We start from the raw sequence: 16,732 nt of genomic DNA, 5'->3' as shown, positions 1-16,732 counted from the left end.
TCTTTACCTCTTTTGTCAAATTCAATTTCCACATGCAAGATCAGATTCTTACATGTTCCATAGTTTTGCATATATATTCCCTGCAGCATAAACTTATTGTTTCAGTCAGAGTTGATGGATGAATGAAACCTAATTCTCCATCTTGTTAGAATTAGAAAATTAAAGTTCACTGGGCAGTTATTGGGGGAGTTATAGCATTGAAAGAGAGACCAGAATAATGTGGTAGGTTTTAAGGAACAGAACACTTGACTACTTACTGAGATGCGATGCCCCATGATAGATCTTCTCAACTGTTTACTTCATCCACACATGTGGTAAAATTGGAACAAAACAGAAAAGATCAGTGTAACCTGTGTGTGAGAATTATCCCAAATTTGAGAGGTATTCCATATTTTCTAAAATATGTATTTCAAAGTTTTCCTGATTAGATCATAAATGTTTTTACCACACTCATAGTAATTATGTCACATAATCAAGATTTTAGCTAACACTACAGTAATAGCCACACTATAACATATAAATGTATCAAATCAGAACCTTGCATACTTGAAATGTATTATATGACAATTATATATAACCAAAAGCAATGAATTAAAAATAAAACAGAAAATATAATTTGAACACTTTCTCTATCACTTTGTCAATGTGCTTAAGATTCAAAACCCTACTTAGGCCTGAGTGATAATACCATGGGTAGGATGCTTGGCTTGAAAGCAATCACCTAGACTTGATTCAAAATATCTAGATAGATTACTTATGGTCATGATTTTATCATTTTATCCATTACTCTTTGTAGAAGTAAGGATACCTTGACTAATGTCCTAGCAAACCTAATCAGAAGGTGAAGAGATTATTTGTGTAAGAAAAATGTTCAATTTTTTAAGTTATATCTATTGTCAACTCCACTCCAACTCCAAACAAGAAATATCCATTAACTTTTCTTAGATAGTTAATAAATAGTGTACATCACTATTAGTGTACACTATTTATTAACTAAGATTTTGTTTTATGCACATAAACCCGTGAAAAAAATCAGTGAAATGACATGCTTCCATAATAACCTAAATTTCAAGGAAATTGTGCCATTTTTTCAAATGCTAACATGAACTTGTTACATTTTTATTTTTAATTTGATTTAATCTGGGGTTGTTGCACCGACCAATACTCAGGGGTTACTCCTGGCTCTGTACAGAATTACTTCTGGCAGTACGAGGGGAACCTTCTGGGATGACAGATCAGCAGCATGCAAAGCAAGTGCTCTACCAGCTGTACTATCTCTGCAGCTTCTGTACATATCAAATTCTTGTCTTAAAGTTGGTGGACCCCCACGGGTGGCTTACATGAGACAATGAGGAAAGGGACCTTAATTTTCTTCCAATCCACCTATGCCACCCTAGTACTGGCTGGAAAGGACTAATGAAGTCTGTAATGAGCCCCTGCATGGCATGAATCTTGCATCCTACCAGCCCAACAATGTGGGTCTCAAGCCACACGTGACGTCCACTTGGTCTTCTCAGTAGGGGAGTTGATTCCTGTCACCCAATTTCTCCGGGAGCCTCGGACTTAAGAAGAAGCAAGGAATTGCTCTTTGCAGGAAATGAAAGTCAGTCCTAGGACTAACCCAGAGTTTCCGGGTACTAAACCAGAGTATCCTGGTTCACAGAAACAAATTTCCGGAGTACACAGCAGTGAAGTAATAATAGATTTTATTTGGAGTGTTTGAGCAAGGGGAAGGAGGGAGAAAAGAGAGGGAGTAGCAAATTCAAGAGAGAATGCCCGCTTCTCCAAAGACCATCTCCCTCAAAGCTATCTTCTCTTCTCAAGAGGGGAGATGTAGACGACAGATATACTTGGGAACTACATGTGCTTGGCCATGTGGTCACAAGCAGGACATGGGTTCAGGAAGCATATGTGTGTACTTCCTTTGTTCAAAGTGGCTTTTATAGGATTTCTCCAATCTGCTCCAAGTATGGCTTTCTAGCTAGGTAACAGTTCATTCCTAGGGGGATAGAGTTGGGATGGTCTCCTGTGAGTTGAGCCACTAAAGTTAATCAGATGAAAGAAACTGCAGGTTCTCAAGGAATTTTCTTCAGGTACTTTTCTATAAGGAGGATTCCAGCCTCCTCAGAGTCTGCTGCTGGAGAAAGTCTTAACAGGTCCTGCTTCTTGTATACACAAGGTGGGTCTGGACAGTCTTAGGATTAGTGGCTTTATTACTTTTCCAAGTAATACATTACTTCATTACCATGGGGCTCTTTCCTGTCTACTGTCCGCCTACATCGGTATATCCTAAAATTTTCATAGAGGCATCCTACTTTTAGCAGAAGTCCTGATATTTATACTAATTCTCACCTTATCTTTCAAACTTCTAGCAATGTGTTAATAATGGGTGCTTAGTTGGTTATTTTTGGAGTTTTTAAGAGAGAAGCAGGATGAAAAGAAAATAACAAGTGGATGGAGATAAGAGAGGAAATGTAAAAGGAAAGAAAGAGGAAAGAATTCAAGAAAAAAAAACAATAAAAATTGACTACATCAGAGAATGACTTGAGCTATAATTGTGTAATGATTGTTATAAATTCGAGTACTCTTATGGTGATAAATCCCTAGTCCTTGAATATCTTTAGTTAACTTTTGAATGAACATTTAATTCTGAAACTTACCCTGAAGAATAAGGTGAGACTATCTTTTTTTGTAAGAGGCACAGACTTTGTACTTCATAAAAGACATATACCCAAAATGACTCTGAGCTTTTAGCATTGCTCACACTATAAACTATACTTTCTTTTCATAGGTTACCCTGGGCCTTAGTCTTTTTATGACTCTTTCACCTCACAGTGATAAGAAAAAAAGATTAAACTAAAGCACAGACAGATGTGGGGGTAAAGGAGACGAGATCAGGTCCACACCTGACTGCACTAAGGACTTACTCCTGGCTCTGTGCTCAGGGACCACTCCACATGGTGCTCCAGGGGCCAAAATGTGGTACTGGAGATAGAATCAAGGTTGGAGGCATAGTTTAAGGCAACTATCTTAACTCTAGTACTTTTACCCTGGCCCAAAGGGACTATTATTTTTTTAATCTTCTCTTTAGACTATCTAATAATGTACAAACAAAATCATCCTATTATTCGTCGATTGCCTCGAGCAGGCCCCAGTAACGTCTCCTTCATCCTAGCCCTGAGATTATATTCAAGGCTCTTTAGGAGAATGAGACCCATCATTGTTACTGGTATTTGGCATATTGGGTACGCCACGGGGAGTTTGCCAGACTCTGCCGTGTAATATGTACAGAGTGTATATTTTAAAATGAGTGAATTTTTCTTTTAATTTATTATCTTGTTTATTGGAGGCATACAGATAGTTTCTTGAAACATATTTTACTTGCTTGGTGTTTGACACACTAGGTAAGTACATTGACTTACATTTGTTCGGGATTTGTATATCCTACTGCTTCCATTGCTACTAGAGCACATTGACCATTCTACTTGAATTGAGAGAAATACACCCTTTGTATATTTTACATACAAACTATGTAGAAGAAAAGAATCAGCAAATAAGACATACTTCCTGCCCTTTTTTATTTTTCTAAGACCAGGTTGGTTTGTCTGCTGTGATGATGGCCATCCCATTAGCAAAGAGCAGAGGGGCAAGGAAAAAGAAGAGGTAGGGCTGAACATCAGTGAGAATTTGCTTGGTTAGGCTTAGTATTTCACCACTGTTGGGTCTAATACTCTCTAGTGCAACCAAACTTCTGGGCATTTCATTGGGAGGAATTTTCTGGGTCTGTGATCTTTCAATGCTAAAACAAACAGAAAACAAAACAGAACAAGAATGGGCAGTTGGAAGCGCTATGCCTTGCTTATTTTGTCAAAACTCACAATCTGATTTTCAAATCTTGTTTAGAACCTTATTTTACCACTTTCCTTACTGGACAGGCTCAGCCTAGCTTTCTAGAAAATAAGCACAGGACTCTTCCATGTGAAATAATTGGTTCTCATTCACATCCCCACTTAATTTGCAGGGAGAAAAAAGAGCTAATGAATAGATATTTATAATCCTGTTTAAGTTTTTCTCTCATATTTTCTCTTAAACTTTGGCACCTGCTACCACTTGTCTGCTCGCAGAAAACAAAAGGAATCAGGAAGAGCAAACAAATATTAATGAGAAAACTCAAAAACAGCTGAGATTCTTAGTTTTCAGCAGCTTTCCTATTCCATAAACATGTGGACACATGGTTTAGAGTTTCTAGTACATATTTATAGCACAGTTGTAGTTTTCAGATAGCAAATCTGTTTCTTCTTCTGAGATATTGGAAAATGAAGACTCAGAAGTAAATTCTAGTAAGTTCAAAGCTTGTGGAACACCTACTATGTACTAACAAGCATGTAATAGATGTTTTTTAAAAAAAAACTCTAAGAGTTCTACACTGAATTACAACTTGGTGGTATTGTAATTCTCTGACACAACTGCATATCCTAATTTTGATGAAGTATACAGATGACAAGGGGAGTCGGGAGTCAGAGTGGGAGGAAGTAACTGTTAAAGTTAACTCCCTCCTACCCGCTTTACCACTCACCAATGGTTGTCATTGGGGTGAGTACCTGGAAAGGTCAGAGTTGGTAAAGAAAACAAAAATCCTGCATGGCATAGACTGATATCTAACTAGCCTCAGTGATGTAGCCATTAAAGTGCACCAGAAACCCACATGATCTACATGGCATGAGAGTTGGTTGGTCACTACCACCTAGATTTGGGGGGGAGACCCGTTCTCAGGCTGAGACATCATTGTGTTCTTCAAAACAAAGGGAGAAATCATTCCCAATCTCCACTTGAGTCTCCGATTAGTTGTCTATTTCTGCAGAAAACAATTTCAGGAGAAAACTGATTGTGAATCACAAAAGTTATTTTTATGGAAAGTGAGGGTTGCTTTGGGGCAATACCCAGTGGTGTACAGTGGTTATTCCTGATTCTCTGTTTAAGACTGATAGCAGTGCCCAGGGTGTGTCTGTGGTGCTGGAGATTATTTAAAACAGCATAGCAAGTGAACCAGGCAGACAAATAGTGAGGGTGGTAGGAGAGCTGGCAATGAATCCTGGGCATGTAATAAAACCAAAGAGATAGAATTTGAAGAAGTAGCTCTGCCTCTACCTCTAAGCAGCTGAAAAATTAGTTCCAGAATCCACTTTGTGGACACAGAAACTGAGACAATGATAAATCATAGGCGCAGAGAAGACTGGATTCCTTACAGGGAGAAGCTCCATCATCTTCTGCTTTCATCATCAACAAAGAACTGTGAAAGGGACACGGAGGAGGACCATCAAAAGTTCTAGACTTTTCTCCTTGACAATACCATCACAACAGACTCTTAACCAGCTAGGAAAGCCCACATGATATGCCAGACACAGTAACAACATGTGGGCATTTTGGAAAATTGCATACAAGCTAACTTGAAGCAAGGAAGAACATGCATGTGTTGCCAATCCGTGCTGCTCATGCCCATGCTGCCAGGCACATGATGTCTGTGCACAAGCTGGCTACGTCTCCCTTCTTGAGCTGTGGACTCTTGGGTACTGTGCAGCTTCCTGTTCTGGGGCTGGCCTGCATCTCCACCTGAGATATCTCAGTTCTCTCTGCCTTTGGAGAAGCCTGTGTTTTCTCTTTAATCTCTCTCTCTCTTCTCTCTCTCTCACACTCACTCGCTCCTTTTCCTTCTTCAAAAATTACCTAAATAAAAGTCATTTGACTTTACTATCTTATCTCCTACCCCATTTTTTTAAGGACAGTTTGCAGACCCAATAGCACGTGTAGGTTAAGGACGGATTTCCATTTCCTGCTAAGAGCAATTTCCCTCTTCAGCCTGAGTCTATTTCTCCCAAGAAATCAGGTGGCAGGGATCATCGCCCATGCTAAAAAGATCAAGTGCATGTCAGGTGGACCTAGATGACCTCGTGATTCTGATGAGACATGAGGTGTGTACTGTGCAGGGAATCATCACAGACTTATCAGTTCTTAATCTACCAGGTGCCTCCTGGGATGATAGAGATGGCTAGAAAGGCTGATGTCTTTCTTCCCCTCTTCTGATGTCACCCAAGAAAACTCTGCCGACAGTATATTTGTACAAAGTAAGTACTTTATCCTCTGCACTATCTTTCCAGTCCCCAAACAAGAATACTTTAATTAAAGAAATAGAGATGTATTCAAAAAAGAGAGAGAGAGACTTTAAGAAATAACTCAAGGGGGGGCATCTGCTTTATATGCAGGAGCCCCGGGTTTATTTTCTGAGAGTGAACTTCAAGAGCAGCAAGCTGAAATGAGTCTCTAACTTGGCTGAGTAGGAACTTATATCAAAATTAAAAAGAGAAAAAAGAGGGTTTTAAATTAAACCAACAAGAAAACCATGCACATCTCCTGAATGGCCTGCCCAAGTTGCTTTGGAAATCTGATTATGTAGGTTTTTTTGCAAGCTTCCATGACTTAGGGAGGGTTCTCTGCATTGTTCAGAGTATTTTTAAGAGAATTACTAAGAAGAGAACTTTAGATTATGTGTTCTATTCACTGACAGTCTTTAGCTGCTGAATTCTCTCTCGATGGATTCTAGCTTGTGTATCACTGTATTACTGACATCCCATTGATTGTCAACTTACTTGAGCAGGCGCCAGTCACTTCTCTATTCCTCCCAGCCCTGAGATTTTTAGCAGCCTCCTTTTACTCGTCTTTTCCCAATGATTGGAGGCTCTTTCAGAGTCAGGGGAATGAGACCTGTTGTCGTTACTGTGTTTGGAATATCGAATACGCCATGGGGAGCTTGCCAGGCTCTGCCCGTGCAGGAGATACTCTTGACAGCTTGCTGGTATCTCCGAGAGGGATATATTTATGTTTTTCTCTCTGATATGTTGCCTACTGTCTGAACCCCATCAGATATGGTGTAATGATTGTGGAAAATGGGTAGGAAGTGTCTTGTAATGTGTCACGAGACCGCATGGTCTGGAAAGCGACCTGGAGTGTGGCAGTGGTTGGGTAGTGGAGGTCAGCTGCCAGGGCTGGATCCCTTAGGGTGGGGAGGGCTGTCACCCGCCCCACAACCTGGCGCAGAGTTCCTAGCTTGTGTATGATCCAGATACCCAAAATCTAGCATAAGGTAGCAAGCTAGCTTTTCTTCCAAGGTCTAATGTTGTCTGTCTATTATACTTTTAGGAGGATTTCTTGAAATTCATCACCAAGCAAACATTCTGTCTAATGTCCCTAACTCAGTATCTACCTGAAGAAAGTGCAGGTTTTAAGCTCAGTCCTACAAAACTGCCCCACCACCAATTCCATTTCAGATGCCAATTACACTCCTATTTATCAACATAATTTTGATTGACAGCCATAGACTGATATTGTTTCAATGCTGCCTTCTCCTTAGTTTCAATTAATTTTCTAAAATAACTCACAGAACTCGGAGAAAAAATCATTTGATGATTGTATTATTATGAATGTATAAAATTCAAGAACAGATTGATACAATTGATGTCTCGGATAATATTTGGGGAAAGCATGCAAAACTTTCCTAATCTCTAAAGATGTGTCACTCTCCCCAATTTCTACTTTTCTCAAACAGAAAGTTCCTTGAATACTGCTTTTTTAAATTTATCAATATATGTGATTAATAATTATTCATCACTGAGTTTTAAGGCATACAGCATCAGTCTTAGCACTAGTATCAATTTCTCTCCACCAATCCCTCCAGGTTCTCTCCCACCTAGACATTTGAGGGATTTTATCAAGGCTTCATACAAAGCATAACTGATTGAATTTTTGGCTAATGAAGACTGATTTATCCTCCAGCCTCTCCTGTTCCCAGAAGTGAGGACTGAGGGTAGAACTCATAGTTCTTACCCTCTAACCTTTCTAGTGATTCTCTTGGATTCAGTTCCACACATGGTTACCTGGGGCTTCCCAAAATTCAGTTCATTTGAATGTAAAAAGACACATTTATTGCTCTCTTAGAAAATGCAAATATTTTGGGAGCTCTGTGCAGATTAAGGAGCTTTATTCAAAAATGTATAGCACAGCGGTAGGGCGTCTGCCTTGCACGCGGCCAACATGGCCTACCCGAGTTCGATTCCTCCGCCCCTCTCGGAGGGCCCGGCAAGCTACCGAGAGTATTCGATATGCCAGACACAGTAACAACAAAGTCTCCAATGGAGACGTTACTGGGCCCGCTCGAGCAAATCGACGATCAACGGGAGGGCCTTTACCTTTACCTTTACCTTTATTATAAACAATCATATCACACTTAGGTCAACTTTATGAATCTGGCATTATATCCATTTACACTCACATGAAATGAAGAACAAAAAGGTTAAACAATTTACTTAAATCAGAGAGAGAGAGAAAGAGAGACAGACAGAGAGGTTTTGCATCCAGTTTTCTGGAAAACTCCTTTAATCCAGGCTGCAGTATAATGTCTAAATGAAGATTACAGTAGCAGCAACATCTGTTGAACTTCCTATTTGCACAAATAGGAAGACTCAGAGCCTGGGTTAAATATATAGATACAGATATATAAACATATCTATATCTATAGATACAGATATATATTGATATATCTATAGATATAGATATGTCTATTTTTATCTATCTCTATTCTAAATCTTCAGATCTGGAAACTTTCAGAAGTGTAATAACATCAAGAAGAAATATCTTTCTCTCATATTCTTTGGAAAAGGAAATGATAATCCAACAAATCTTAAAATGTACAAAATTCAAGTTATAAATATGCCTCTTCTGGCACAATGCTTATGAATTGGCCTGAGAGCACTGTAACATGAGCATTCACTCATCAGAATGAGACAGCTCTAGGATGAAATCTTTAAATATGATTCCTTTAGAGTTAGATCAACTGAGGTATGTTCCACACACTTTCAAAATCTGTTTTCTCCTTTCTAAAATATCCACCAGATCTCTCCCTGAATTCTACAGCCTCTAATTCTCCATCTTAGCTTTCAAACCACAATCTGTTCAATGTCAATATAGTTGCAGAACATTATACCTTGAAAGAAACAGGTAATCTCTATCTTTATGTATATCCTTTTCTTGGGAAGATATAGAAAGGGGAGTAAAATGTAGTGAAGGTCTGACATCTTATTTTAATATTAATTTTATAGCTATTATTATCATAGGTTTTAAGTTTGTGATATTGGCATGAAAAACATTCATGATCCTTCATGATTAGAACTTTGTTATAATTTCATCAAATTACTGTGTTATCCATAATATTCACTTATGCTATGTAACAGAAGTTCAAATACTGAGGCTTCTCCAGGTGGCAATTTTAATTTTCTCCTGCTATTACAGGGCTGGGATGCTGACTTCAAGATTCTCTGGGCTGCCATGTGGTTATTCAGCCTCCATTATTGCCTTTAATATTCAGATAAAAGAGAATATTGAAGAGCCAAGGGCTAATGCCAGCTGGGTCTTTGTGGGTTTGAAAATTTTCTCCAAGCTCCAAGGAATGACTTTCACTTATGTTTCTTTATTAATAATTCTGATGCAGTATCTGGAGATATGACTGTGTGGTCGAGCACTTGCTTTGCATGTCTGAACCCCTGAGTGGTTCCAGCACCGCCTCACATAATGCCACCTCTGAAGGCCCCATTTCCACCAAAAAAGGTACAAAGGAAACTGGGATTTACTACAGTAAACTAGACTTATTATTCCCTAAATTTAATTAGGGGCTTACAAGCAAGCAAGAAGATAAAGAGGATATAGAGGAGAGTAATGGGAATGTTTTTAGTAGATATCCCACATTCAGTGTGCAAGCAGTTATTTTAATTTTATAATGATGATTATAATAGGCTTTAAGTTTGTGATATGGCCAGGCAAAACATCCATGACCCTTTACTTTGTTCTTTTGTCACCTCTAATCCTTCTGTGTTTTCATATCTGGGAGACATTAAGAAGCCAGACTCAGCTCTCCTCTGTTTACCTTCTCTTGTTATAAGTTTCTTTAGTGTTCTTGCCTCCAATAAATCTTGTTTCATTTGGAATAAGGTGTAAGAGAGAAGCATTTTATATTAAAGATATGGAAGTATAATTTTTGTGTGTTCAGCATATGTTCCGGGTCCATTCCTTGTAGTTTTCTTTTTTTTTTTCCCTCTGCTGAGAATTCTCTTGTCAGAGAATCTAGCAAGTCCTTCCATAGTCCCATAGGTAACAGTTAGAAGAAGGACTCCGCAGTGGAAGTATGTTGAGGTTTTTCTCTTTTATTAAACACATATTGTAAGCAACCAGGAAATACTATAGCATATAAGGTTCTTATTGATTTCTTGTACCACATATAGTCCCCCAATCACTGCCAGGAGTGATCCCTGAGCACAAGAGATATGAGTAAGCCATGAGAATGGCTGGGTGAGGTACAAAATAATAATAATAATAATAATAATAATAATAATAATAAAAGAATCTCAAAAATTCACCTTTAATATTTACAAGAGGAATGGTCTCACATTCTGAAGTATTCATTAGTTTCAGTGTGGTTCTAAATGCAAGAAGTAAATAAGAAACAGAACCAAAATTTCTTTGAATTTCTATTATGTATAGAAATTTAATAATTAAAATTCCTAATCATGATATAGGTCTTTATGTTTCCCATATATACTATCTCCTCTTTGATATTCTATGAAACCATTAACAGCTGATCAAGCTGTATTTACTTCCAATGTTTGAGTGAAGCGTACAATGAAAAGAACAAATACTCATCAGAATGATGAAAAACCATAGGGTAAAATCTTTGATTATGACTTTCTTGCTTATCTCAAGCTGCACAAGTAACTTACCCTGCCCATCTGTCAGCATCCTCAGCTCACGCACTTACTAGATATTTATAATGCAGAATGCCAAAGTAACAATGGACCAATGCAGAAGTATTTACTCTTCTTCTTTCAAAAACAGTCTCCCAGGTCCTCCATAATATTTCTTTCAGACGGAATAGTTGACTTTGTGGAAACCATAGTTTTCTTGTGTCATCTAAATTAATAACCACTTATTTTGCCAATCTTGTAAGAAATATTTAAAAATACCCAGCCTTTTCAGAGCTGGGGGATAGTACAGTGGCTAGGTTTGTTCAGTTCCTGGCACCACATGGTCCCCTGAGCACCACTAAGCATTCACTGCAGGTCCTAAGTAATATTGCATCCTCTCATCCTTGCACTGAACTTATAACCCTGTTAGCTCAGAATCACTGGTGGGATCTTGAGGTCCTCTTCAGGACTGCTTGGGACTCTCCCCCTCAAAAAAATAATAATCCACAGAAATAAAACCAAAAGAATATACAACGTTTTCCCCTAGACAACAATAGTGATCAACTTATTAAGGAAAGATTTTTGTGTGCTAACAAGACATTTATAATTTGCTGGTAAACTTGTGCTAATATTAATGTCATAGTTACTTGGGATTTATGCTAAATATTTTTTTTTTGTTTTTGGAAGGAAAACTTTATTTAAACTCTGTGTCTTAAATTGTTTGTCTAAAATGTAGTTACTAATAATTCTAAGAAAAATAATGCATACATGAATATAATTTTTCTATTTCATGTGATTTACATAGGAGGAAGGGTAAAGAAAACATCATGAAAAATATGTATCACATAACTGAAAAAGAATATAGATATTAATGAAATCTGGACTCTGTAGCAAGCAGCATAGTACAGTAAGTTATGGAGAGCAGACCCAAGAGTAGGCCTTGAATAACAGTGGATGTGATCCCAAACAAAACCAAATAAAACAGTACAATAAGGTTATTAATAAAATTTTCCACATATACAATATGTAGACAGTATTCTATTTTACAAAAAACTGCTAGCCAAAAAATGGAATAGAAGGTGATTTTTGAGTGCACACTTTACCAGTCCATTAAAGAGAAAGGATTTACCAGTAACTACATAACAAAAAGAAAATAGGAGTAAGCGTGATTGTATTTCATAGACAAGAAATGTTTTTTCTTTTTTTTTTTATTAGTGAAGCACCATGAGGTACAGTTGTAGATTTACAAATCTTTGTGCCTGAGTTTCGGTCATACAATGATCAAATACCCATCCCTCCACCAGTGCCCATTTCCCCCCACCCCCCCTCCCACCCTGCCTCTGTGGCAGGGCATTCCCCTTTGTTCTCTCTCTCCTTTTGGGTGTTGTGGTCTGCAAAAGAGGCATTGAGTGGCAATCATGTTCAGTCCATAGTCTACTTTCAACATGCATTTCCCCTCCTGGGAGGATCCTCCAAACACCTTTCATTTGGTGTTCCCTTCTCTATCTGAACTGCCCTTTCCCCTAGAATATCCGGCTGGCCTCTAAGTTATGGAGTAATCCTCCTGGTATTGATCTCAGCTATTCTTAGGTATTGATCTCATATTTTGTTGCTTTATATCTCCCAGATGAATGCAATTTTTCTATGTCTATCCCTCTCTTTCTGACTCATTTCGCTTAGCATGATACTTTCCATATTGTACCACTTGTATGTAAATTTCATGACTTCATCTTTTCTAAGAGCTACATAGTACTCCATTGTGTAGATGTACCAGAGTTTCTTTAACCAGTATGCTAAATATTTTAATGTCGCACTGCACTGTAGCACTGTCCTCCCATTGTTCATCGATTTGCTTGAACGGGCCCAGTAACACCTCCATTGTGAGACTTGTTACTGTGTTTGGCATATTGAATACATCACAGGTAGCTTGCCAGGCTTTGCTGTGTGGGCCAGATACTCTCGGTAGCTTGCTGGGCTTTCAGAGAGGGGTGGAGGAATCGAACCAGGCTCAACTGGCCGGCCACTTGCAAGGCAAATGCCCTACAGCTGTGCTATCACTCCAGCCCAGATATTTTAATATGCATATATTATGTTAAAAAAATCTTATAATACTTTTCACCAGCATCATTGACAGTGATTTCTCGGGTACTATCACCCAGACTTTCCAAGGCATTCTGGGAAGAGAAATATATAGCTTTACTAGGTTGTGAGTTTCCTGGAGGGACAAGATGTCTACAGTGGCTTGAATGGAACATGTATCCAAATATTGACAAGTCTGAAAATAATCAATTCAGAAGGAAGAAGTGGAGGAAAGACTCATTACTTCAGGTTTAAGAAAGGCTTTGCTTCCTCATCAGATCTGAATTACTTCAATCTCTGACAGAAAAGAAAGATGGAACTTTTCTCATTCCTCTGAGCTTGGCATAATAAAGGGAACTTTTATAATCTGGGGAAATAAATGGATACATATAAAGTTCTAGCCATTATACTTACTCATTACCCTCCTGGCCCAGGGCTCTTGCTTTCAAAAGAACTCTTACTTATTTTGTTTCACCTGATTGGTTGAAAGATTTTGAGATTAGCCCTTTGGGATGTGGCTTCCTTCTGAAACTCTAATCTTGCTTTCACATGCTGCTCTGTGCTGCCAGCCCACTGGGTCAAGGGAATTGGAAAGCAGATAGCATCATAAAGAGGTTCGGGTGTGCTGAAAGGTTGGGCTGTAATTTTTTTTTTGCACATTTGCTGATTCAATATGCTTCCTCCACACTCTTCTGTCTCTCCGCCCACCCTCACCCCTATACCACCTTCTGCCAAAAGAGTCCCTTTGTCCTTCTCTAATTAATAATGGGTAAGAGAAACAGAGATTATCCTTTTATGGCCTGCACTGGATTAATCCCTTGTGAAATCTCACATTGTAAGCACTGAGATAAAAGGTTGTGAACTGATTATCATCCTTATTATCAAAATCCAGCTATTAAAAAAGTCTACTTCTGAGATTATTTTTGCTACTTGTTTGGATCATCACTAAAATTCAGAGCAAGATAGTGTGGGATAGTAAGAGGTCTCTATGTTTTAAGCTCCTACTTGACATTTCCAGGTGATTAGAATGAACTAAAAGTAATAGAGAAGAATTTCAAAGAAACTGACTTGTCCTAACTGGTAGGAAGAATAGGATATTAAGTCATTGTGGAACATGTCAAGTACAGTCTTGATCACTTCACTTGATCACTTGACATCCCATTACTCATTGATTTGCTTGAGCGGGCTCCAGTAAAGTCTCCATTCTTCCCTGTCAAGTACTAGTGTAGCTCAATGATGTCTGCTTCCTCCAGGAACACAAAGAACCTCAAAACATTCATTCAGGGTCTTGAGGAAGAAATATGACCATCTTGTAGGTGGGCGGCCTTGCGTCCTTTTGACGTTCCATGGAATCCAGTTGGTAATGGCTCTAGTCTGTGGTCATCTCCAAATCACATTACGTGTCCAGCCCATTTGATTTTTGACACCTTGGCAAATGAGACAGCATTCTTGATCTTTGACGGCGGTCGGAACTTCAGATTCCTTCTCTCACTTGAGTGAAGCTTGATACTCCAAGCATAGCTCATTTGATTCCTCTTTGGGAGACCCGAATAGTGTTCTCGTCCTGTTTTCATAGGGCCCAGGTCTCTGACGCCTATGTTAGTGCAGGAAGAATGGTGGAGCCGAAGAGATTTGCCTGGAGTCAGAGGTTCTTCGTCCTCTTAGCTATTTCTTCAACGCTCTTGAAGATGTTCCATGCTACTCTCTTCTTCCTGTGCAACTCAGGTGCCAGGTTGTTTGTCATGTTCAGTTCTCAACCTGGGTACACATAACTGCTGCATTTGAAGATGTTCATTCCATTGAGAGTGAATGGAATGTCAGGAACTATTCTCTTTCTCATGAACATTGTCTTTGTGAGACTCAGCCGCAGTCCAACCTTTCCACACTCACAGTCGAAGTCAGCCAGCCTTTGTGCCACTTGGCTAATATTTGGTGCTATTAGAACGATGTCATCAGTGAAGCGGAGGTGGTGTAGTTGCCGACCATCTATCTTCACTCCCATTTCTTCCCATTCTCGAGCATGGCACTGAAGAGTTTCGGTGAAATGGTATTACCTTGCCGAACATAGTTGATCACTTCCTTGTAGAATGGTGAGATGCTGGTGGTGTATCCATAATACAGCTCACGAAGGATCCTGATGTATTGAGTTTGTGACCTTTCTGACCTGGGACTCCAGACTCAAAGGGACCCGGAAACAAAGATCCTCTGCCTGCTTCTACCAATCTCCAGCGACCCAGGGATCACACCCAGAAGACTCACCCTGCTGGAGCCAGATAAATATCTCATTGGCCAACCTCCACTACCTCCACTACCCTGCTACTGCCATGCTCCAGCCCGCTTTCCGGACCTCTTGGGCCCAGCCTCACATAAGAGTGAAGCCCACAGAACCAGGTAAAGCGGAACTTTGTTACTTTGGACACCAGACATTCGAGTATAATCTAGAATGCCTTCATTTGAAATTAAAAACTGATAGAATTAAACCATGAATATATTAAGACATACGAATTATCTTCAAATGAAGTATTAATGCAATAGTAAAGGACCTTTAGATCTGATATTCCTGTTGACTCATGCAAGATCATACAAAACAACATAAACATCTATGTGTCTATATAACATTATTTTATATGCTCATCATATGAAAGAGGTTCTACATCTCTACCATAGATCATAATTTAAAGATGCTTATTTTTTATATTTTAACATTTTAAAATTTGGAATCATTCTGATCATGTCTCAAAGTCTCTGGGAATTGCCATTAAAGTTCTTGCAGGGAAATTTATGTTCACTAATATCACAAGGGTACTATCAACCTAAGCTGACTTTAGATATGCCAGGCAAGAAATGTTTTGCTTTTGTGATACGTGTGTATGTGTGTGTGTATGTGTGTGTGTGTGTGTTGGTGTTAGGGAGAGGTCGGGGCACGGGCAATGCTGGAGTATAAACCCAGAGGCAAGCTGACCTGAATGCTGTGGTTTCAGTTCTTAAGAAAAATACCCACAATCAAGTGTGGACAACACACTCCTGGAAAGTTCTTTTCTTACATATGGGCATAAACATTTGGCATCCTGAATGTATGTGGGGGTCTTAATTAAACTTGGGCATTTTTTCTTCTCAGTGGGAACATAAGATAACTGCATTCCTGGGATTTGGGGAGGATGGCTAAATTATCCTCTTTATAGCCATGACATCATCAAGGCTTAGAGAAGTAACTTTCTTAGCATCTTATTAATAAGTCGGTCCAATGCACATATCCCTACTTCTATGTGCTTTTATCAGCATGCTTAACCAAAATTCAACCCTATGGCATTCTCTTCCTTAACATTGATTTTCTCATGTAATAAATGAGAATAATTTGAGGAGAAGAATTTAAAAGGAAGTTACATTGTTACCGATATATATCTAACACTAGTGGTGCTTTGTTTTGTTTTCACAATCATATATCTCTCAAATTATCCCCATAAGGTTTATTTAGCTAACTTTAACAGTAAAGTTTTCAGGACAGGAAGCTGAAGAAACATGTTCAAATTTACAGAGAAATTTGACAATAAAGCTATACCTAGACCCAACACACCTAAGTCATGAGCCTTATTGAGTCATGCTCCCTCATAGAGCTGTTGGTTCAATGTTCTTCTTATGCAGCACAACTTCTATCTTCAATTTTCATACAGTAAAACTCCTGAAATGTATTATTGCCACAGGAATACTATAGAGGCATACTCTTCTGACACAATCTTCAGTGTCCATTGTCCATTTTCTTTCCTTTTTTCCTTTAGTTTGTTTTTGAGTCATACCAGTGATGCTCAGGAGTACTCCACATTAATGCGTAAGGGCAGTAGATGAAGGACCATGTACTAGCCATCTTCATG

General features: G+C 38.8%; 1 non-coding gene across 1 annotated transcript; it reads left to right on the top strand.

The window, feature by feature from the left end:
* The first annotated feature begins 292 nt into the window (after positions 1–292).
* Positions 293–396, top strand: LOC130025617 (U6 spliceosomal RNA). The gene has a single exon (XR_008792751.1). It is a non-coding gene; the product is annotated as a U6 spliceosomal RNA (small nuclear RNA).
* Positions 397–16,732: the final 16,336 nt, after the last annotated feature.

The sequence above is a fragment of the Sorex fumeus genome, unplaced genomic scaffold, assembly GCF_029834395.1.
Source record: "Sorex fumeus unplaced genomic scaffold, SorFum_2.1 ptg000030l, whole genome shotgun sequence".
NCBI classification, from domain to species: Eukaryota; Metazoa; Chordata; class Mammalia; order Eulipotyphla; family Soricidae; genus Sorex; species Sorex fumeus.
Note: the sequence above shows the minus strand (reverse complement) of the source record. Positions and strands in the feature narration are given on the sequence as shown.